Source organism: Choloepus didactylus, chromosome 2, assembly GCF_015220235.1.
Source record: "Choloepus didactylus isolate mChoDid1 chromosome 2, mChoDid1.pri, whole genome shotgun sequence".
In the NCBI taxonomy this organism is placed as follows: Eukaryota; Metazoa; Chordata; class Mammalia; order Pilosa; family Megalonychidae; genus Choloepus; species Choloepus didactylus.
The window spans coordinates 56,486,999-56,510,752 of record NC_051308.1 but is presented as its reverse complement, the minus strand read 5'-3'; the positions used below and the strand labels follow the sequence as shown (position 1 = coordinate 56,510,752).

General features: G+C 42.3%; 1 pseudogene; it reads right to left on the bottom strand.

Moving 5' to 3' along the window:
- Nucleotides 1–23,472, bottom strand: part of LOC119511647 — an 88,559-nt pseudogene extending 65,087 nt beyond the window's left edge.
- Between the last annotated feature and the right edge of the window lie 282 nt (nt 23,473–23,754).

Genomic DNA, 23,754 nt, shown 5'->3' with positions numbered 1-23,754 from the left:
AGGATCCTCTATAAGAAAGGTTGGACACCTCTCTCTCTCCCACTCTCTTTCTCTCCCCCTTCTCCCACCTCCGTTGGAGAAGGTGGCCTGGAACACCCAGGAAGCAAGAGGCAGGCTGGGAACGGGGCTGCTGGTGGACTCAGAAAGCAGACCTGGTCATAGCTTGTTTCCAGTCATTTATTTCTCCACATTCCGATCTGATGCTTCCAAGAGTTCACTCAGATTTGTTCAAACAGCCTCACTAGATTCCATTTTAGCTGTTAGGTGCCTGTGTCCTTACTTCAGACAGCGAAATAAAAGGGAAAGGGGGAAGATTTGCCTCCTCAGTTCAGCGTGGCCAGGCAGCAGGGGTGGACCGGGAACAGTCGCTGCGCTTTGCAACCTCAGAAGTTGCCCGGCCAAGAGTGAGCTGTGGGCTGAGTTGAGGGGTTATTTTCAGTGCATTTTGCAAATTTGTTGCATACTGCCTTTGGTATCGTTTTTTTCTTTCTTTCTTTTTTTTTTTTTTAAATTCAGTTTTATCGAATACATACCATACAATCATCCATGGTGTACAATCAACTGTTCACAGTACCATCAGATAGTTGTGCATCCATCACCCCAATCTATTTTTGAACATTTTCCTTACACCGGAATTGGTATTGTTTTAAAAAAAATTTTTTTTTATTTTAATTTAAGTCATCTCTTAAATTGACTGCTGTATTACCTCTTTTTTTCTCTCTCTCTGTTCTCTATTTTTTCACCTTAATAACTGGATGCTGGGAGCCCAGGCATCAGGGAGAGCTGGGAGGCAGCCCGCGCCCTGGCCATGGGAGTCCGGCTGCTGCCTGCCCTCTCCGATTAGCCTCCACCTCCCTTTATCAGATACTCAGATACTGCGTGTCCCCAGTGACCCCTCCTGACCCTTAAAAACTTATATCTGTGGAATTCAGGAGTTCCCAGGCCAGAGTTCTCCCCCAGAGTAATAATAATATATTTACCAATACTGGAAACAACGTTTGAACTAACACATGAATACTATGTTTAACTATGGTGGTAACACTTTCACTGTTTTGCTAACTAGAAAGGTAACACATGTTCATTGTCCAAAACTGCAAATGCAAAAGTGTATGAAGTCAAACGTATAAGTCCCCCATATCCCCCAAATCCTGCTTCCCAACCCACAACTACCTTGTTATCATAAAAACATATGTGTGGGCCAGGGGAGTGAATCTCCCTGGCAATGTGGAATATGACTCCCGGGGAGGAATCTAGACCTGGCATCGTGGGACGGAGAACATCTTCTTGACCAAAAGGGGGATGTGAAAGGAAATGAAATAAGCTTCAGTGGCAGAGAGATTCCAAAAGGAGCCAAGAGGTCACTCTGGTGGGCACTCTTACACACAATATAGACAACCCTTTTTAGGTTCTAATGAATTGGAATAGCTAGCAGTAAATACCTGAAACTATCAAACTACAGCCCAGAACCCATGAATCTTGAAGACGATTGTATAAAAATGTAGCTTATGAGGGGTGACAATGGGATTGGGAAAGCCATAAGGACCACACTCCCCTTTGTCTAGTTTATGGATGGATGAGTAGAAAGATGGGGGAAGGAAACAAACAGACAAAGGTACCCAGTGTTCTTTTTTACTTTAATTGTTCTTTTTCACTTTAATTATTATTCTTGTTATTTTTGTGTGTGTGCTAATGAAGGTGTCAGGGATTGATTTAGGTGATGAATGTACAACTATGTAATGGTACTGTGAACAATCGAAAGTACGATTTGTTTTGTATGACTGCGTGGTATGTGAATATATCTCAATAAAATGAAGATATAAAAAACATATATGTGGGAATATATCTATAGCATAGATATAAATATGCCCATTTAAAATTTAATGGATGAAGCTCAAGTGCCTTCCAAAAGTGCTAAGCCAATTTATATTCCTACCAATAGCTTACAAGAGGACTCAGTTTCCCCCTTCCCTCATCCTCACCCTCAGCAGCACAGCAGAGGGTCTAACCAGACCTTTAGAAATTCTTCCTGTATCGGCACCCCGCCCCAAATCTCAGGCAGTTTGGACTCGGGAAGTAGGGCCAATGTGAGTGACCCCTATCCATTAATCACGGGGAGATGCAGTATCCCTGCTGGGTGAGGCTTCTGTTCCGGCCCACCCCACAGGCAGGCTGGGTGCTGTCACCCAGGAGGGCCCAACTCCCGAAGCATAGGCCAGTGGGCCCCTGCAGTTTTGGCAGAAGCAGACATTTACCGTCTTAAGTAGGAGATCCCCAGGTGTGTTTGAAAACACACCTGGATGAGTCATACCTGAAGTATGATTTTCCTCAAATCCTGATCCTCTCACAGAGGCAGTCAGCAGAAGCCTTCCCCTCCTCACCCTCCCACCACATCTAATAGCATCGCAGCGCCCTGGGGACCCTTCCCAAAAAGCACGTGTGCACCCAGCATGGGGCTGCAGTTAGGAAGAGGGGTCTTTTTGCCAGCCCACACTAGCGGAGTGAGAGGAGAGGGAAAGGGGAAGAGCTGGCTGGAAGGAAGCCCCTGTGCACCCCTCAGACCAGGGTATCAGCTGACTCTCCAAGGCCAAGGCCTAACAGCTGGTTGAAAGGTGAAAGCTGGTTACCACCCCAGACAACTGGTTTCACTTCTTTCTCTCCTCTGAGATCACTGAAAGTCATCTATGACCTCCAAGAAACAGCCCAGACTTTTTTTACTTGGAAGTTAAGACAGACTTCACCTTCTCCTTCTTCTTACATGGTGTGCCTCTGTAAGACAGGAGCCTCCCAGAGAGGAAGAAATTAGTGGGTTGTAGCCCGTGGTACCGGGTGCCTTGGATAGATCCTTCTGGGGGTCTGCTTGGGTATGGTGGGTGAGGGGTCCCTGATGTGGGTAAGGAACCTGGCTGCTCTCAAATGGAACAAAATGTCTCCTTTAAGGAGAGGCGATTTGAGTCAACAGACATTTCTTTAACTGTAGACTGGCTTACCCCACAACCATTCTGAACCTCCATTCCCTTACTAGACTCCATTCTAGAGGCTAGAAAAACTAAAATCCACTTTTTCTGTCTTTGGTAGCAGTAGGTGAGTTTTGACCATGTCTTGATCAATGAGCCATAAGCAGAAAGCTGTTTGGTTTTTGGGAAACTCTTGCTTTTCTAATAAGCAGGATGGATGTATCTGGCACTAGCCCTTCCCCCCATTGCCTGCCTTGAATAAGGATGTGATGTCTGGCACTATGGCATCCATGTTGTGATTCTGAGAGAGAGGCCAAGAAGAATCCAGGATGTTACCCCTACGATTACTGTACCCTAAACCTATGCCAGCTACTGACAATTCCAGACTTCTTACTATGTAAGGAAAATAAGTCCCTATTTGTTTAAGCCCCTGTTGTTTTGTTTTTCTGTTTCTTGTAATTGAAAAATATTCCTAACTAGTCACCTTGTTTACCAGTGTTTTCATAGGGAAGAAACCTAAAGTAGCCCTTTAGCCTTTGCACTTGGACAGGGGAGATAGGTCACCAAGGCTCTCTGGTTAGGAAAGGAAAGTTCTGGAAAGGACCTGGGTACTCCTGCTCCCTAGCGTGGCAGGGCCTTCCCTTGGACCTTTCAGCCTCTACTCAGATGTCCACGTTGGCCTCCCTTCAACCTTTCCTGCCTACCCCTCCCATGAAAAGCCCCAAATTATTCACTCAGTGCAGGCTAAACCTAAGCCCCTGGGCTGAGTGCCAAAGAAGTGAAAAAGGCAGCATCACCCTGATGGTCCCTCTGCCAGTCTATTCCCTGCAGACCCCAAAATGTGCTCCCGAGGTGTGTGTGCTGTGAGCCACGTCTTGGGCCTTTCTCCCAGGGTGATGCTGTTGTTGCTGCAGAGGCATGTGCTTGTCTGTTGCTCCCTCAGCCCTCCTCCTTGGCATCCTGGGAGGAATGAGCACCCATCTCCTGAGGCTTTCCAGACAAAATCTGGGGATGCAGGAAACCTGGAAAATAAAGAGCAGACCCCAGGGAGTAAGTAGAATGAAACTAGATTCTTCACCGTGTTGTCACTTTACCACCTTTGTTAGGGTTGAAGTAGTTAGTCCTGGCTAATTGCTTTTCTCTCTCCTTCAAGGGTTTCTCTGCTCTCCTCCTTGGTCTGTCCTCCAGACCTCCGTCCTCCACTTTCTTCCCACTCTCATCTCTCATTCACTCTTATGGTTTCCATTTCTCTGGAAACCCTGAGAGTTCCTGGGTCTCTTTCCAGAGCCCAGACTTTTCTCTTGAGCTCCAGCCTCACATAGCCATTTTGTGCATATATTTAACATAGCCCTAAACAGAAAACTCTATGTCCCAGCTCTGCTCCTATCCCTGCATTCCCTAACTTAACAGCACATTATCCGCTGTATTCCTTTTTGCTGGTATAACTAGCTATCGCAGACTTAGTGGCCTAAAACAACACAAATGTATTGCCTATAGTAGCGGAGGTCAGACTCGGAAATGAGACTCACTGAGCAAAATCAAAGTGTTGGCAGGACTGGTTCCTTCTGGAGGCTCTAGGGGAGCATCCATTCCCTTGCCTTTTTTAGATTCTAGAAGTTGCCCACATTCCTTGGTTCATGACCCCCTTCCATCTTCAAAGCCAGCAACTGCATCACTGAGCTCCGCTTCCTCACATCTTCTCTGATTCTCTTGGTTCCCTCTTTCATTTATAAGGACTTGTGATTACACTGGGTCCACCCAGATAATCCAGGATAATCTTTGTTCTCAAGGTCCTTAACTCAATCACATCTGAAAAGTCCAGAGATTAGCATCTGGACATCTTTGGGAGGTCATTATTTTGCTTGCCACACCCACCCAGACTCTTCCCTTTAATAATAATAGCCACCATTTACTGAGTACTTTCTGTAGTTTAGGCTCTGGACCAAGTCTTTTTCATATACTATCTAATTCCAAGAATAGGTTATAAAAATAAAAGACTGTGGCTTCTAGCTTGGGTGTGCAATCTTGCTCTCATGCTTGCTCCTCTCTCTTTCTCCCTCTCCTCTTGCTTGGGGGTACCAAGCTGCCATGCGTGAGAAGCCCTATAGAGAAGGCCATGTGGAGAGGAACTGAAGCCTCTGGCTGAAAGCCAGAGAAGCACTGCAGCCTGCTCCATGTGTGTGCTTGGAAATGGGTCCTCTAGCCCCAAGAGAGCCTGGAGAAGACTGCAGCCCCAGCAACTAGTTTTACCTCATCAACCTCACAGGAGACCCAGAGCCAGAGCCACCCTGCTAAGCCACACCCAGACTCCTGTACGTTTTGGTTTGCTAAAGCTGACAGAATGCAATATACCAGAAATGAACTGGCTTGCAACAGTAGGGATTATTCTGGTTTGCGAAAGCTGTTGTTATGCAAAAGTAACAGAAATGGATTGGTTTTTATAAAGGGGATTTATTAGGTCACAAATTTACATATGAAAGTGTCAAAACTAAGGCATCAAAATGAGGATACCTTCACTGAAGAAAGGCCAGTGGTGTCCGAAATACCTCTGTCAGCTGGGAAGGCATGTAGCTGGCCTCTACTGGTCCTTTGCTCCCGGGTTGTGTTTCAAAATGGCTTTCTCCAAAATGTCTTTGGCCTCCGTCTCTCTTAGCTTCTCTCTCTCAGCTCCTGTTCATCCTTGCTTGTCCTTCCAGGATGTTTCTCTTTAAGTGTCTGGGGGTCCTCTCTTTACTTCTCCAGGGAAAACTCTGGGCCTCATCTCTTAGCTTAGCATACCCAGATGTCTTCTGTCTGCATCTCCCAGCATCTCCAAACATCTGAGTCTGTGTTGGCTCTTAGCTTCTCTCCAAAATGTCTCTCTCAGTTTCTATGAGCTCTTTCTCTCTGTGAGCTCTGTTCAAGTGTTCCAGTGAACTAATCACAGGATGTTCCAGTTTGCTAATGCTGCCATTATGCAAAATACCAGAAACAGATTGTCTTTTATAAAGGGGGTTTATTTGGTTACAAAGTTGCAGTCTGAAGGCCATGAAAATGTCCAAATTAAGGTAACAACATGAGTATACCTTCATCGAAGGAAGGCCAATGGTGTCCAGAAAATCTCTGTTAGTTGGGAAGGCATGTAGCTTGCGTCTGCTGATCCCAATTTGTGTTCCAGCTCCTTTCTCAGCTCCTGTGCATTCTTCAAAATGTTGCTCTTGGAATCTTTTTTCCTCTCTTAGCTTCTGCAGAGCCAACTCTGGGCTATCCTCTCCCAAACATCAGCAAATTCTGGTTTTAACAGACATCTCCAAAATGTCTCTCCAAGCTGCAGCTGCTCTTCAAAATGTCGCTCTCAACTGCTCTGAGGTCCTACTGTTTGTGAGCTTTTTTATAGGACTCCAATGATTAAATCAAGACCCACCCTGAATGGGTGGGGTCCATATCTCCATGGAAATAAGTCAATCAAGTCAATCAAATGTTTCACCAACAGTTGACTGAGTAACATCTCCATGGAAACACCCAATCAAAGGATTCCAACTCAGTCAACACTAAAACATCTGCCCCCACAAGATTGCATCAAAGAACATGGCATTTGGGGGACATAATACTTCCAAACCAGTACACTGGATGAGCGTGGTCATACCTCCAAGGAAAGGATCTAATCTAATCATAAGGTCTCTCCTGCAGTTGGGTCGAACACGTGTCCATGGGAAACAACCTAATCAAAAAGTCCCACCCTAATCACAAGACTAAAAAGTCTGCCCCCACCAGATTGCATTGAAGAACATGGCTTTTGCAGGGACATAATATATTCAAACCAGCACAGGGATTTATTAGCTGACAAGTTTACAATTATAAAGCCATGAAAATATCCAAATTAAGGCATCAACAGGACGATATCTTCTCTGAAGACCAGTTACCAACAAGCTTCGGCTCCTCTGTCAGATAGCAAGGCACATGGCAATGTCTGCTTGTCCTTCTCTCCTGGGTTTCGTTGCTTCCAGCTTCTGGCTTCGGCTCCTCTGTCAGATAGCAAGGCACATGGCAATGTCTGCTTGTCCTTCTCTCCTGGGTTTCGTTGCTTCCAGCTTCTGGCTTCAGTGGCTTCTTCTCCTAGTTTCTGTCAGTGTATCCTTGTCTCTCAGCTTCTCTGAGGCTTTTTTTCCATGAGCTTCTCTGGATTTTCTGTGTGTCCTTTATCCTCTTATAAAGAATTCCAGTAAGAGGATTAAGACCTGCCTTGAATGAGGTGAGTCACATCTCAACTGAAATAACCTAATCAAAAGGTCCCACCTGCAGTAGGTCTACACCCACAGGAATGGATTAAAAGAACACCATCTTTTCTGGGGGTATATAACAATTTCAAACCATCACACCAACTCTCAGAAGTTGTATGAGATAATAAATGCTTGCTGCTTTAAGTTGCAAAGTTTTGGAATTTGTTAGGCAGAAATAGATAACTAATAGAGCTTTTGGTACCTAGAAGTAGGGTGCCCTTGAGACAAAAGCTTAAATTGTGGACCAGACAGTGGGCTTTGAAGAGAGTGTCAGTGAAAGCCTAATGTGCCTTGAAGAAGCTGTTAGTAGAAGCGTCATGATGTTGGATAAGGCTATGGGTAAGGCCTGGCAGGAAATTTATATAAATGTCATTAGAAACTAGAAGAAGGGAAATACTGGTTATGTGATAGCAGAATTTAGCAATACCATCACCTTCAGAAATGCAGAAATTAGAAGATGTGTACCTAATGACCTGGGCAATCAAGCTAAGGAGATTTCCAACCAGAGTGCTGAAGGTGCCAACTGGTTTCTACTTGCTGCTTATTGTCAATTGTGAGAGGGAAGATACATGTTAAATAAGGAACAGTTAAACAAAAAGAAGCCAGGACTTAATGGTTTTGAAAATTCTCAGCATCTTCAAATGGCAAACAATGCTAAAACCTAAAAATGCCTTCTGAGCCAAGATCACATTCTGGGCACTGCTACCATGGTCAAAGATGAAAAGAGGGTATGACTCTAATATCTTTTGTTAAGATCTCAGAAAGCTGTAAGATGGTGCCTCAGTTAGACAAAAGGCCCTGTAAGAGATTAAAGGTGTGTCTCACACATACTTTAAATTGAACAATCAAGCTACTAGGAAGCTTAAGGGTATTGTCCCTTGGCCTTCTCAAGAGAAGTCCAAGGAATAGAAGGACTTATCCCCAAGAGATTTGTGGTTATGGATTTTGTCTAATGGTAGATTCCAATAAGTTCACAGAAGACCCATAAAAAATTTTAAAGTATTATATATGCAGAAATATCCCCAGCTGAACTGAAAGTAATAGAAATGATACAGAATGAAATGAGTCCTTTGGACTCCCCAAATTCTACCGGTAGGAAGCAAGCTAAGAAAACTACTCAGATGCAAAGACATGCTACCTTTCATGAAAAAGGAAGAGGTGATAACCAAGAGCTCAGAGGGGAAAGTCCAGGGCCATGGAGAATTATTCCATTTTCCTGGCTGGATTTCAGAATTGCTATGGACCGTTTCCCCTCATTTTGAACAGGAATGTAGATAGCAGTTATCTTACGCCTGTGTTACCATCATGTTGGGTGTGTAGGGGAAGATAACTTGTCTCTTTAGTTTAACTGGCCAAGAAGAACGGTTCTTGGTAACCACACTTAAGGAACTTAGCCCGAGCAGCTCATCTGCACCTGGACTTGATTTAGATGATGAGATTCTGGACTTGGAGCTGATGCTGTAATGGGGTGAGACTTAGATCCTTGGAATGGGGCAGGGGGGGAGTATATTTTGCATGTAGGAGAGTTATGAACATTGGGAGTCAGAGGACAAACTGTGGCAGCCAGACTCTGAGATGGCCCCTGCCTCCTGATAGTCACATGTGAGCCCCCCAACATTCTACCAGGGCTGGGCTGTGTGACCAATAGCTTACAGCAAAAGTGATGGTGGGTCCTTCTGAGATTAGGTCATAAAAGACTGTGGCTACTGCTACTGCTCTTGCTTCCTGGATCATTCACTCTGAGGGAGCAGCTGCCATGTTGTATGTAGCCCTGTGGAGACACCTAAAATGGTGAGGAAGAAAGATTCTGAGCCAGAATTACCCAGCTCAGCTACTCCCCAAATCCTGACCCTCAGATACCGTGTGAGTTAATATGTTCATTGTTTGATGTTACTAAATTTTAGGGTAATTTGTTATGCAGCAGTAAACTGTTTCTGGGCAATAGAGAAGGGTGATTGCTGGGGTCTTTTAAAGCAAGTCTTCTGTCTGTCCTTACACAGTGATGTTGACTGGGTTCACTTTGATGGACCCATCTTGCTGAGATGCCTGGTTTTCACATGGCCAGCTCTTTCTTAACATTCAGCTTTCCCCAGAAAAGCCCTCTGGTTCCCCAACCCAAAGTGCTGCTCCTGTCACTCACTATCATGCCTTCCTGAAGCAATTCTTACAAAGCATTTATTACTCTGATACTTCTGTTTGCTTGGTTTTTACTCTCTGTTTCTATTTATTAAATGGAAGCTCCATAAGAGCAGGGAACTGTCTCTTGCTCAGCACTGCATTCTCAGCACCCAAAACAGTACTTGGCATAAATAAATGAGCCCAACCTGCTCTCATTCTCTGTGGTCACTTCCCTATAGCCCATCCTTCCTGTCATGTGGAACCACTTGATACTTCTTTTCAGTTATTCTGTTCCACACATTGTTCTTTCTCCTAGAATATCTTCCCCCACTCTTCCTCAATTATCTAAGACCTACATATCTTTTAAGAAAGTTCAGTCACCTGGGTCAGGTGCTCTTTCTTAGTGCTCTCATAATATTTAGAGCTTTTCCTGCCATAAATAACATTTACCATCCATTTGTACAATTGTCTGCTTAAGTACCTGTACCTTACCAGATGTTGAGCTCTTGAGGGCTGGAGCTGTGTCTCCATCACCATTGTATCCCCAGGGACCTGGTAGAGTGCTGAGCCCCTGACAGTACTCAATGAGTGTTTGCTGATGAGGAATAAGAGAAGGGAAGGCACTGTGACAGGTGTCCTCGTCCCTGCTGGTTGAGGAAGAGGTAAAATTCACTCTGCACTTCTGCATACGTTGGTGTTGCAGCCTAAATAAAACTCACTCCTGCGACATGATCCCTGAGAGAGTCATGTGAACTTGTGGGCACTGGAAATAGTCTTGTGGAGTGGATGAGGGAGTGACTTCAGCTGCTGGCTCTTAACTACAAAGACAGCTTTCTTTTCATGAGACAGATATGTTGCTGCTTCACCCGTCCTTCATACTGGATTGAATGCTTATATGGACTCCATGGAGCTTTAGTGGTATTGAAACCTCTTCTCTCCCTCAGTGAACTACTGCTTTACTGGAATTAGAGACAGCAGTGTTTTCTGACCTGCACACCTTCCACATGATCATTGGAAGGCAAAGGGAGGGGCAGTGGCATTGGTGATAGGAAGCAACATGTAAATTAGGAAGTGTAAACAATATGAAGGAAAATAAAGAAAGAAGAAGAGAGAGGGGCCAGTGCTGGCATGTATGATTTAAGACTCTCCTACTTTGTGTCCTAGCACAGTCCCCTCTATGGACAACATCCGCCTTTCCCAACTTAAAAACCCCTTTCTCGGAACAAAAGGCCTGGGGGGAATTGTGAGAAGATGGCAGGGTAAGAAGCTCTAGGAATCAGTCCCTCCACTAGAACAACTATTAAACAGGCAGGAATTGTCTGCATCAACTATTTTGAAACTCTAGAGTGCTATAGAACACGGTGCAGCATCCAGGGAAGAGCAGGAGGAAGAGGCTGATAAATAAAGTATAAATGCTAGTAAATTGCTTCATATGGGCAGTTATTAGTGCCCATTGCCTGCTCTCAGGACAGGTAGCATTGGAGTCCAGCCTCTGGCATGGTTTTCTGGTTCTGGGGAGGAACATAAAAATCCATTTCCTCAAGATCCAGATGGGCATGAGCTGATTCTGATCACTGCTTTTAATTAGCTACTTCAGATCATTGGAGGCCTGGCTTTGAGGGCATTCATTGTTCTAACCTGCCCAGACAAAGGCAGTGGAGGAGACTTAAAGATAGTACACTTCCTCAGCACTGTGGAGGACAGTTGAAAGGCTGCATTGGCTGGGCAGGGGCCAAATCAAGTAAGTACAGCTTTGGGAGCCGTGGAAGAAGCTTCTGGCACCCTTCCTGGTTCCTTCCTCATCCCCTCTCCAGGGGAGTTTGGAGCCACCCAGTGATCCCTTTGAGGAGCCCTGGCCTTGCTCTGGTTGAGAAAGATTGATGTGGGAAACTCCTCTCCAGCATTCTCCCCTCCCAGAATTTGCCCCATGGGCAAAAGCACCTTGAGACAAGGAAAGCAGTGTAAGAAACAATTGAGGTGGATGGCCTGGGGCAAAGGCTTACCTGCTTGAAGTCCTGCAGTGGAAGACCTGGAACAGGGAGAAGTTCTGTTGCCTGGGAAGTAGAGGGGGCATTCAAATGTCTATAAACAGGGGAACACCTAAGGCCACTAGCAAAGCACAAGCCCAGGACAAGACACAGGCCCAGAAAAGACAGGGAGGACCCTGCTCTTTGCATCCTCCTTAGACTGACCTTCCAGATAGGAGGGCTGACTCTGACAGGGAACACCAGCCACTGCAAAGCCAATTTGCAAAGACAGTGAAAGGTGTTGTTTGCTTATATTTGCTTGATTCTGTTAGATCCTGACATTCAAGAACATCTCTGTTATATCACCAGCTTGTTATAAACTCAAGACACAAACATCTCAGGGAGTAAATACCAGAGTTAACATTTTAAAATATTAAAATGTACAATGTGTGATGAAAAATTACAAAAACAAACAAAGAATCAGGAAATGATGGCCCATCCAAAGGAAAAGGATAAATCCAGAAAACATCAACAAAGAAGACCAGACTGTGCACATACAAGGCAAAGACTTTTCAACAATGATCTTTATATGTTCTAGGAAAAGACAGAGAAAGAAATAAAGGATATCAGGAGAATAATGAATGAATATGAGAATCTCAATAGATAAGAATTTGAAAATGGAACCAGATAGAACTACTGGAGTTGAAGACCACAATAACTGAAATAAAAAGGGTTTCAACAGCAGATTGAAGCTGGCAGAAGAAAGAATCAGTGAACTCGAAGACAAGACAATTGAAATGAGTCAGTCTGCAGAGCAGAAAGAAAAAAGAATTATAAAAAGCAAAAATGCCTAAGAGACTCTGGGACACCATCAAGCATACTGTTCTAGTTTGCTAATGCTGCGGAATGCAAAACACCAGAGATGGACTGGCCTTTATAAAAAGGGGGTTTATTTGGCTACAGTCTTAAGGCCATAAAGTGTCCAAGGTAACACATCAGTAATCGGGTACCTTCACTGGAGGGTGGCCAATGGCGTCTGGAAAACTTCTGTTAGCTGGGAAGGCACATGGCTGGCATCTGCTCCAAAGTGCTGGTTTCAAAATGGCTTTCTCCTAGGACGTTCCTCTCTAGCAAGCTTGCTCCTCTTCAAAACATCACTCACAGCTGCACTCAGTTCCTTCTCTTTGAGTCAGCTAATTTATATGGCTCCACTGATCTAGGCCCACCCTGAATGGGTGGGGCCACTCCTCCATGGAAATATCCTATCAGTTATCATCTACAGTTGGATGGGGCACATCTCCATGCAAACAACCTAATCCAAACGTTCCAACTTAATCCCCACTATTATGTCTGCCCCACAAGATTGCGTCAAAGAACATGGCTTTTTCTGGGGGACATAATACATTCAAACCAGCACACATACCAACATATTCATTATGGGAATACCCAAAGGAAAAGAAACAGATAAAAGGGTGGAGGGGGGAAGAAGTATTCAAAGAAATAATGACAAAAACTTCCCAAACTTAGCAAAAGACATGAATATACACATCCACGTAGCCCGGAGAACACAAAGAGGATAAACTTGAAGAAAAATACATCCTGTCACATACTGATAAAATTATCAAATGGAAAGGACATGGAAAGAGTTCTGAAAGAAGCAATAGAAAAGCAGTATGTTAGGTACAAAGGAGTCTCAATTAGATTAAATGCCAATTTCTCATCAGAAACCATGTAGACAAGAAGGCAGTGGGTTGAAATACTCAAAACGCTGAAAGAAAACAACTGCCATCCAAGAATTTTAATCCAGTGAGACTTTCTTTCAAAAATGAGGGAGAGATTGAGACTTTCTCTGATAAACAGAAGCTGAGGGAGTTTATCACTACTAGACCTGCCTTACAAGAAATGCTAAAGGGATTTCCTCAGACTGAAAGGAAATAACACTAGACGGTAGCTTAAAGAAGCATAAAGAAATAAAGACCTCTGGTAAAGATAACCATTTGGGTAATTATAAACGCCAGTCAGCAGTCTTGTATTTTTTGGTATATAACTCTACTTCCTACTCCCAACAGGTGATAAAATGCAAATGCATAAAAAGTAGAGATGATAATCTATGGTTTTAGATGTAAAGTGTATAAAGCCATAATTTGTAACGAGCACAAAAAAAAGTGGGGGATGGATGGTATAGGAAAAGTCTGTGTATGCTATTGAAATCAATTTCATATCACATCAAATATGAATGTTATATATTTAGGATGTTAAATTTTAATGCCATGGCAACCACAAAGAAAATATATTGAAAATATAGACGGTTAGAAATGAGAAGAGACTCAATATGGTAAAATACCAAAAAAAATCAAATAAATACAAAGTAGGCATTACAAAAGTGAGGGATATAAAAGGTTCAAGACTTACAAAGGCTAAATAGCAAAATGGCATAAGAAAATCCTGCATTATCAGTAGTGAATTTAAATGTAAATAGACTAAACTCTCCATTCAAAAGGCAGAGATTTGCAGAGAGGAAAAAAATGTGCCCCAACTACATGCTGTTTACAAGAGACTCAAATTCAAAGACATAAGTAGGTTGAAAGTGAAATGATGGAAAAAAATGTATATACCATGCAAGTAGTAACCAAAAGAAAGCTGAGGTGGCATTACTAATATCAGATAAAATAGACTTTGTGTAAAAAATGGTCATTATATACTGATAAGGAGGTCAATTGAAAAAGAAGAGGTAAAAATTATAAACATATGCATCCAATAGCACAGCCCCAAAATATATGAAGCAAATACTCTCAGATTTGATTGGAGAAATAGATGGTTCTACACTAATTTGTAGGAGACTTTAACATACTTTCAATAATGAATAGAACATCTAAACAAAAGACTAATAAGAAAATGTAAGACTTGAATGATACTATAAATCAAACAGACCTAACAGACATTTATAGAACACTTTGCACAACAACAACAGAACACATATTCTTCTTGAGTGCTCATGGATCACTCTCCAGGATAGACCATATCTTAGGTCACAAAACAAGTCTCAATAAATTAAAAAAATACTGAAATCATACAATGTATCTTCTCTGACCAAATGGAATGAAGCCAGAAATCAATGACAAACAGAGAAATGGGCAATTCACAAATATTTGGAAATCAAACAACAAATTCTGAAACAACCAGTGGATTAAAGAGAAAATCACACTGGAAATTCGGAAATATCTTGAGGCAAATGAAAATGAAAATACAACATATCGAAACTTGTGAGATGCAGCAAAAGCAGTGCTGAGAGAGAAATTTATACTAAATGGTTACAATAAAAAGCAAGAAAGACTTCATATGAGAGACCTAACCTCAAAACTGGAAGAACTAGAAAAAGAAAAGCAAACTAAACCTAAAGCAAGCAGAAGGAAGGAAATGAGGATTACAGCACAGACAAATGATATAAAGAATATATATATATAAAGCAATATAATTATGCCTAAGAGGCACCTCCAGGGAATATCTTTTGTTGCTCAGATGTGTCCTTTCTCTCTCTAAGCCCAACTCAACAAATAAGTTTATTAACCTCTCCTCCATGAGGGACATGACTCCCAGGGGAATGAATCTCCCTGGCGACATGGGACATGACTCCTAGGAATGAGCCTGGCCCTGGCAGCAAGGGATTGAGAATGCCTACTTGACCAAAAGGGGGAAAAAAAAGGTAACAAGCTGAGGTCACAGTGGCTAAAAGATCCCAACTAGAACTGAGAGGCTATCCTGGAGGCTTCTCTTACACAAACTCCAGCTAGACATCCCAAATGGCCACAGTGTGCCATGCCCTTACCAAAAGTAGTCCCCAAATACCTAGGTCCCTACCTGAAATTCTATAAAAGATTCACTCATTAAGTTTTATCTCTCAGAAATTTAAATCCACCAGAGTGTTCCAATGCCAGACAACTCCTAAAACCCAGAGGCAACAGCCTCTTTAAGAACAACAATCAGATGCAGCCTCTTTCCCCATACTGTTGACACCCCCTTTTAATATGAAAGTTAGGGTGGTCACTGAATAGACACCCCTGAAGATGGAGAAAGATTAAGTGAGAAGAAGAAGTAGCAACAAACAAGATAAGATTTAACAAAGGTCTATTAATACTGAAGCTTTATATAAATATATATATATGTGTATATATATAGCTAGATAGCTGTTGGAATAGCTGGAAGGAGGTAAATGACATGGTGGAACTGTAACCTATAATATTTTTTGAAATTTGCTCTATAGCTACTCATTGAATTGTGCTTTGAAAGTCTTCACCTTTCTGTACATACCCTATATTTCATAATAAGGAAAGAACTGAAACTGTGAAACTGTAACCCATAACAATTTTTGAAATTACCTATATAACTGCGTGTTGAGCTGTACATCAAAAGTTAACACCTTTCTGTATGTATGTAATATTTTGCAACAATGGAAATAGCTGAAGTTGTAGAACTGTGACCCATGACATTTTTTGAAATTTGCTCTCTACTTGTTAAATCGTACTTTGAAAGTTATCACTGTTATGTATATATGTAAAATTTCACAATAAAAATGCATTAAAAAAAAACGATAAAGAGAACCAACAAAACCAAAATCTGTTTCTTTGAAAAGATCCATTAAAATGACAAACCTTTAGCTAGGCTTATGAAGAAAAAAAAGAGAGAGGACACAAAGAAAATCAGAAATTAAATGGGGATATTACTACTGACCCCACTGAAATAAAAAAGACTATAAAAGGATACTATGAACAACTGTACACCAACAAATTAGATACCCTAGACGAAATGGACAAATTCCTAGAAACACACAAACTACCTAAACTGAATCAAGAAAAAATAGAAAATCTCAACAAACCAAAAACTATAAGAAGATTGAATCAGTTATCAAAAACCTCCCAACGTAGGGATGCCTAGGACCATATGGCTTCATAGGGGAATGTTGCCAAACATTCCTAGAAGCAGTAACATCAATCCTACTCAAACTCTTCCAAAACTGAAGAGGAGTGAGCAATCCCTAACTAGTTCTACAGGGCCCAAATCATGCTCATGCCAAAGCCAGATAAATGTACTACAAGAAAGAAAATTATAGACCAATGTGTCTTGTGAATATAGATACAATAATCCTCAACAGAATACTAGCAAACTGAATTCAACAGCACTTTAAAAGAATTACACACCATGATAAACAGGGACTTATCCCAGGTGTGAAAGGGTGGTTCAACATAAGAAAATCAATAAATGTAATGCAGTACCTTAACTGAATGAAGGCAAAAAACTCACATGATCCTCTCAATGGATGCAGAAAATGCATTTGACAAAATCCAGCATCTCATATCGATAAAAACACTTAGAAAAATAGGAATAGAAGGAAAGTTCCTAAACATGATAAAGAACATATATGAAAAACCCACTGGTAAGATCATACTCTATGGTGAAATACTGAAGTCTTTCCCTCTAAGATCAGGAACAAGACAAGGATGCTCACTGTCACCACTGTTACTCAACATTGTACTGAAGTTCTAGCCAGAGTAATTCAGCAAGAAAAGGAAATAAAAAGCACCCAAATTGGAAAGGAACAAGTAAAACTTACTCTTTTTGCAGATGACATGATCCTGTATACCAAACATCTTGAAAATCTACAACAAAGCTCCTAGAGCTAATAAATGAATTCCACAATGTGCCAAAGTACAAGATCAACATCCTAAAATCAGTAGTGTTTTATACACTACTAATGAACAATCAGAAGAGGAAATCAAGGAAAAAATTCCATTTATAATAGCTACTAAAAGAATCAAATATCTAGGAATAAATCTAACTAAGAATGTAAAGGACTTATACCCGGGAATCTACAAAACATTCTTAAAAGAAATCAAAGACCTAAATAAATGCAAAGATATTCTGTGTTTCATGGATTGCATGACTAAATATTGTTAAGATGTCAGCTGTTCCCAAAGTGATTTACAGATTCAACACAATCCAATCAAAATTTCAACAACCTCCTTTGCAGAAATGGAAATGCCAATCCCTAAATTAATATGGAAGGGTAAGGGGCCAAATAGCCAAAGCCATCTTGAAAAAGAAAAACAAAGTTGTAGGGCTCACACTTGCTGATCTTAAAACATATTACAAAGCCACAGTAATCAAACAGCTTGGTATTGGCACAAGGACAGACATACAGACCAAGGGTATCAAATTAAGAGATCAATAATCAACCTTTATATTTATGGCCAACTGATTTTTGACAAAGGGGTAAATACCACTCAATTGGGAAAGGTTCATCTCCTCAACAAGCATTGCTGAGAAAACTGGAACTCCATTTGCAAAGGAATGAAGGAGGACTCCTCCTTCACACCGTATACAAAAATCAATTCAAAATGGACCAAGGACCTAAATTTAAGAACCGGAACTATAAAACTCCTAGAAGGAAACAGGGAAACCTCTTCAGGATCTTGTGCTAGGCAATAGTTTCTTAGACTTTACACCCAAAGCACAAGCAACAAAAGGGGGAAAAAATAGATAAATGGGACCTCATCAAAACTGAAAACTTTTGTGCATCAAAGGACTTTATCATGAAAGTGAAAAGATAACTTACTCAATGGGAGAAATTATTTGGAAACCACACATCCGATAAGGGTTTAATATCCAGTATATGTAAAGAAATCCTCTGATTGAACAACAAAAAGACAAACAATCCAGTTAAAAATTGGCAAAAGATTTGAAGAGACATTTTTACAAAGGAGATACAAATGACCAAAACGCACAGGAAAAGACGCTCAACACCACTGGCCATTAGGGAAATGCAAATCAAAACTACAAAATACCATTTCATACCCACTAGAATGACTACTATTAAAAAAATAGAAAATTATAAGTGTTGGAAAGGATGTGGAGAAATTGGGACACTCATCCATTGATGTTGCGAATGTAAAATGGTGCAGCCACTTTGGAAGTCAGTTTGGCAGTTTCTCAGAAAGTTAAGTATAGAACTACCACATGACCTGCCAATCCCATTTCTAGGCATATACTTAAAATAATTGAAAGCAGGGACATGAACAGATATTTGCATACTGATATTCATAGGGCCACTATTCACAACTGCCAAAAGATGGAAGCAACCCAAGTATCCATCAACCAATGAATGGATATGCAAAATGTGGCATATAACTCAATGAAACATTATCTAACCCTAAAACAGAATGAAGTTCTGATACATTGGGCAACATAGATGAACCTTGAAGACATCATTTGAGTGCAATAAGCCAGACATAAAAGGAAAAATATCATATGATCTTAGTGATACAAAATAATTCGAATAAGCCAACTCATAGAGTCAGAATCTATAATATAGTTACCAGGGGATGGAGTAGGGTTAGGGAATAGGGAGTTAGGGCTTCAAATGTACAGAGTTTCTATTTGGGACTACAGGAAAATTTTGGTAATCGATGGTGATGGTAGCACAATATCGTGAACGTAATTAACAATACTGAATTATATATTTGAATGTGGCTAAAAGGGGGAACTTAAAGTTGTACATATGTTACTAAAATAAAAATTTAAAAAACAAATCCTTGGAACTGTACAATACAAACCGTGCACCTTAAGTTAAACCATGGACTATAGTAAATAGTACAATGATAAAAATGTACTTTCATCAGTTTTAACAAATGTATCTCACCAATGCAAGTTTGTTAATAATAGTGTGGTATATGGGAACCCTGTGTTTTATGCATGATTTTTCTGTAAACCCACAACTTCTCTGATAATAATAATAATAATAAAAAAAAGAACAAAAGACCTGTCCCTGAAAGCACTTATTTAACAACAATAATGGCAAAACACACAAGGTACAAAAACATTTTTCTCAAAAATTTTTCCTATTCAATTCAGCAAATATTTCTTTTCCTGAAAAAGCAGAGATACATAAAGAAATAAAAACATGTGGAGTTGTTTTTTCTTGTTTTTGTTTGAAAAGCCTATCCGCACAACCAGTGAACAGCGTTGCTCCAGTGAGCCAAAGCACAATGGGAAAGCATTTCTAAAATAGAAAAGAACACTAACGTATAAATATACCGAGGTAATTTTAAAACAGTGGAGCCTCAGCACTAAAGTTGGGGGATGGGTCTCAGGCTCACAGGCAACTTATGTTCTGCCTTCACTTGGGCTGCTGTGGGAATAGTTTAATCCAGGATGAGCCTCCTTCATCTCATTAATAAACCGGATGTTATGGGGACAAACATAAAAATATCATCAATGAAGATATACGTAGGTAGGAAAAAAATGTCAAAAATATCGTATAGAACAAATGGGAGTCCAGAGAGCCGGGTTTGGATAAGGACAGAATACTTAACTAGAAGTCAGAAAGCCACTCCCTTCCCTGTTCCTCAGTTTTATCCTCTGTAAAATAGATTGATTACCTGTACTGTTCCATCAGGCTCTAAAGGGCTGGGATTCTAAAGGGGCTGCTCAGGAATCTGGGGTCAACCATTGTGGGGGAGCTATGGGTGGCTCCATCAGAAAAGGACCAGGGAAGACACACATGGCTGAATAAATTGGAACCGTACATCTATTCTAAGGAGAACCAGTGGGCTTGGCCCAAATCCTAGCAGGAGTGTTAAACTCATGTGCCATGATCCTTTGCAGTTTTTAATCATCATGTGAAACTTATTTTTGCCACGGCTGGGCTGTGGATACACATATGTTTCAGTGATGTCTGCCTTGCGGAATGTGGACCCGGGTGAGTTGTGTGAGATGGTGAAGACTAAGGTATTTGCTGCCAAGGTACAACTTCCTGCAAGAGGCATTGCAGAACATGCAAGAAGTTTGCCAAAGATGGTGTCAGAGAGAGAGAGAGAGAGAGAGAGAGAGAGGCAGCTCTACCCCAACAGGGACACATCAGGAGACAATTGCAGGTGCCCTATGGACACTGGGCCATCTATGTATACCGCAGCAGTGATTATACTCTAATTATGCTGACTTGTTTGCTGTGGCTTTGAGTTCTTTTCATCCCTTCAATCATACTACCAAAATTTGCAATATCTGAAAATGCGCCATGAATGCTGTTGAGTGCTCCTGGGTAAGAGAGGTTTCCCGGGGGTGGCTCTCCCCGTGCTCCTGCCTTACTGGACAGAGAATTAGGACCCTCCATTCTCCCTCCAGTTTTCTTCCTGGCCTGAAGCACTTGTCTGCCTCAGCTCCTTCTCCTCCTCCTTCTCTGTTCTGGTCCAGATATACTGAGAAGGGACCTGTCATATCCTCCCCCACCCCAACAGACACATTGATGATTTCATGGAGGCCATTCGTTGGCTTAATTATTTGCAGATCTTCTTTCTTTTCTGGGTGTCCCAAAGTCCAAAGACTCGTCAGATAATTAGGCCTGGAGGGAGAGGGAAGAAGAGACCCACCCTGTGGGCCTTTGGAATCAGCTGGGCAATTAGGTCATAATTGATCTTTATTGTTGCAGATGAAGATTATTTATCCCATTCCCAGAGGAGTGTGTCACTGCCTGCCCCACTCTCAGCTCTCTGAAGCTGAACTGCTTCCAGTCTGGAGCCCAGGCTGTCCCCCGCCTCTGGGTGGAAGGGGGTGTGCGGAGCAGCGCTGACTGGGCTGTTTACTCTTTTTCTCCCTCCTCTGGGGGCCTCCGACACTGTCCCCAGCTGCTTTATCTGCATTTTCTCACTCTCCTTCTCACTACCACACCTTGTGTCTTTCTGCCCGGCTCATCACCTGGACCTGCTGCCCCTGATCAGTCCTCCTGGAGGCCTGAAGAAATCAGCCTGGGGATCAAAGCCCAGAGCCAAAGAGAAGAGGATGGCCTAGGGACGTCCCTGTGGCAGTTCCTGAGAGCTTTCCCAGGCATGCCCCCGAAAGCAAGACGGGCGGGAGGAATGGGGTTCCCTAAAAATACATTTAGATTTCTCAGTGGAGGGACACAGGAGAAGACAAAACTGTGAACTACACTGGACATTCAGCTCCACTCAGCCCCAGAGGTGTGGAGAGGCCTGCTGGGAAAAAAAAAACCTTCCTGAAAAAGAACTGGACAGTGATTAAGTTCTTCTACCCATAAATAATCCCTAAGGGCTATCCCCGGGCACTGGAGATTAGTTATATTATTATTTGTGATAATAGTACATTTTATTTATTTTTTTTAATTCATTTTTATTGAGATATACTCACATACCATGCAGTCATACAAAGCGTACATTCAGTTGTTCACAGTACCATTATATAGTTGTGCATTCATCACCAAAATTAATTTTTGACATTTTCATTACTACACACACAAAAATAATAGTAATAAAAATTAGAGTGAAAAAGAACAATTAAAGTAAAAAAGAACACTGGGTGCCCTGTTTTTTTTTTTTTCCTTCCTCCATTTTTCTACTCAACCATCCATGCAGTGGACAAAGTGGAGTGTGGTCCTTATGGCTTTCCCAATCTCATTGGCACCCCTCATAAGCTACATTTTTATACAATCGTCTTCAAGATTCATGGGCTCTGGGTTGTAATTTGATAGTTTCAGGTATTTACTGCTAGCTATTCCAATTCATTAGAACCTAAAAAGGGTTGTCTGTATTGTGTGTAAGAGTGCCCACCAGAGTGACCTCTCGGCTCCTTTTGGAATCTCTCTGCCACTGAAGCTTATTTCATTTCCTTTCACATCCCCCTTTTGGTCAAGAAGATGTTCTCCATCCCACGATGCCAGGTCTACATTCCTCCCCGGGAGTCATATTCCACGTTGCCAGGGAGATTCACTCCCCTGGGTGTCAGATCCCACGTAGGAGGGAGGGCAGTGATTTCACCAGCTAATTTGGCTTAGCTCGAGAGAGAGGGCCTCATCTGAGCAATAAAGAGGCATTCAGGAGGAGGCTCTTAGGCACAATTATAGGCAGGCCTAGCCTCTCCTTTGCAGCAACAGTCTTCCCAAGGGCAAGTCCTGTGGTAGAGGGCTCAGCCCATCAAACCACCAGTCCCCTATGTCTGTGAGCACATCAGCAACCATCGAGGTGGGGGAGCCCAACACCCCTGCATTCTCCACCAGCTCCTCAAGGGGGCTTACAGAGACATTTTGGAGATGGCTGTTGAAAGCTGACTTTTGCTGACGCTTTGGAGAAACTAGCCTAGAGTTTGCCCTGAGAAGCTGACAGAGACATTTTGGAGGATGCCATTTTGAAACACAACCTGGGAGCAAGCAAACACCAGCCACGTGCCTTCTCAGCTAACCGAGGTTTTCCAGATGCCATTCCCATTTATCCATTTTTTCTTTCATTGGTTGTGCTTTGGGTGTAAGGTCTAAGAAATGACCTCCTAATCTGATTATTCTTATATTTCAGATGAGGCAGTGGGATCAGAGAAATTAGCTTGCCCTCAGTCACACAGCTGGTAAAGAGACAGGAGTCAGTAGTTGAACCCCAGGACCACCAGAACTCTGGAGCAGATGCCTTTAACTGTGAAAAGCTTACTATGCCGCATGTCAGTGTTCCCTGAGAGGAGAGCACACCACAAGCCCTTATGTATCACCATGAAAGGACAGGGACATTGATAAGAGAAAGCAAAATGCAGCAAAGATGAACTTAGTGTCAGAGAACATGAATACTGCCAGAGCCCTAGGATCACCCAGAGGTTACCACAGGGTCCAAATGAGGAAATGGAGTCTCGGAGAGAGGGAGCAATTTGCCCTGGATCCAATGGCAGTGCCAGAACTAGAACCTGGGTGTCCTGGCTTCCAGACTCAGAGCTGTCCCCTTGACGCATTGAAGGTCAGTGGCAGCTTTCTCCTTCAGCTTCATGATTTTATCCCTTGCCTGCCGTATCAGAGGTCTTCAGCTGGAATCTGTGATGATCACATCTTTTCAGCCTCTGAAGAAGCTTCTTGGATTAAAAACAAATGCCCCCAAAGCAAGCAAGCAAACAAAAAATTTCTTAAATACTTAACAAGCTCTCTGAGTTATGTCCTCTTAGATGCCTGTGTTCAATGCATATGTCCCCTGCCCCTCCTCACCTTGTAGTGTTTGAACAGGGCACAGAAAGACCCAGGGCAGCGGTCCTCAGCCTGACCGGAGCTCCAGTTTGGCTCCCGACCCTCTGAGCTTGGGATGGTACAGAAGAGATCAACTCTTCCCCTATCTGTAGGAGCTGGATTCCAGTGTCCTCCATCTCACTGGCCACTACAGTCCTGCCCACTACTGTCTGTATTGGGGCCCTTTTCTTAACTGCTCACGGCTCCAGTCTCCTGCCATCTGTGCCTGGATGGCAAATAACCCATGCCTGGGTTGGGACTGGATGGGGAGTGGGATGGGGGTGGGGGCAGACGGTCACAGCTGCACCAGCGGGTCTTCCACAGGCCCTGCCCTGGTTGTTCGCTGGGTAACAAGATCTAAAAACAAAACAAAAAATCTCAAATTTATAACATTTGCTGATTTTCTTGTAAAAATCCCA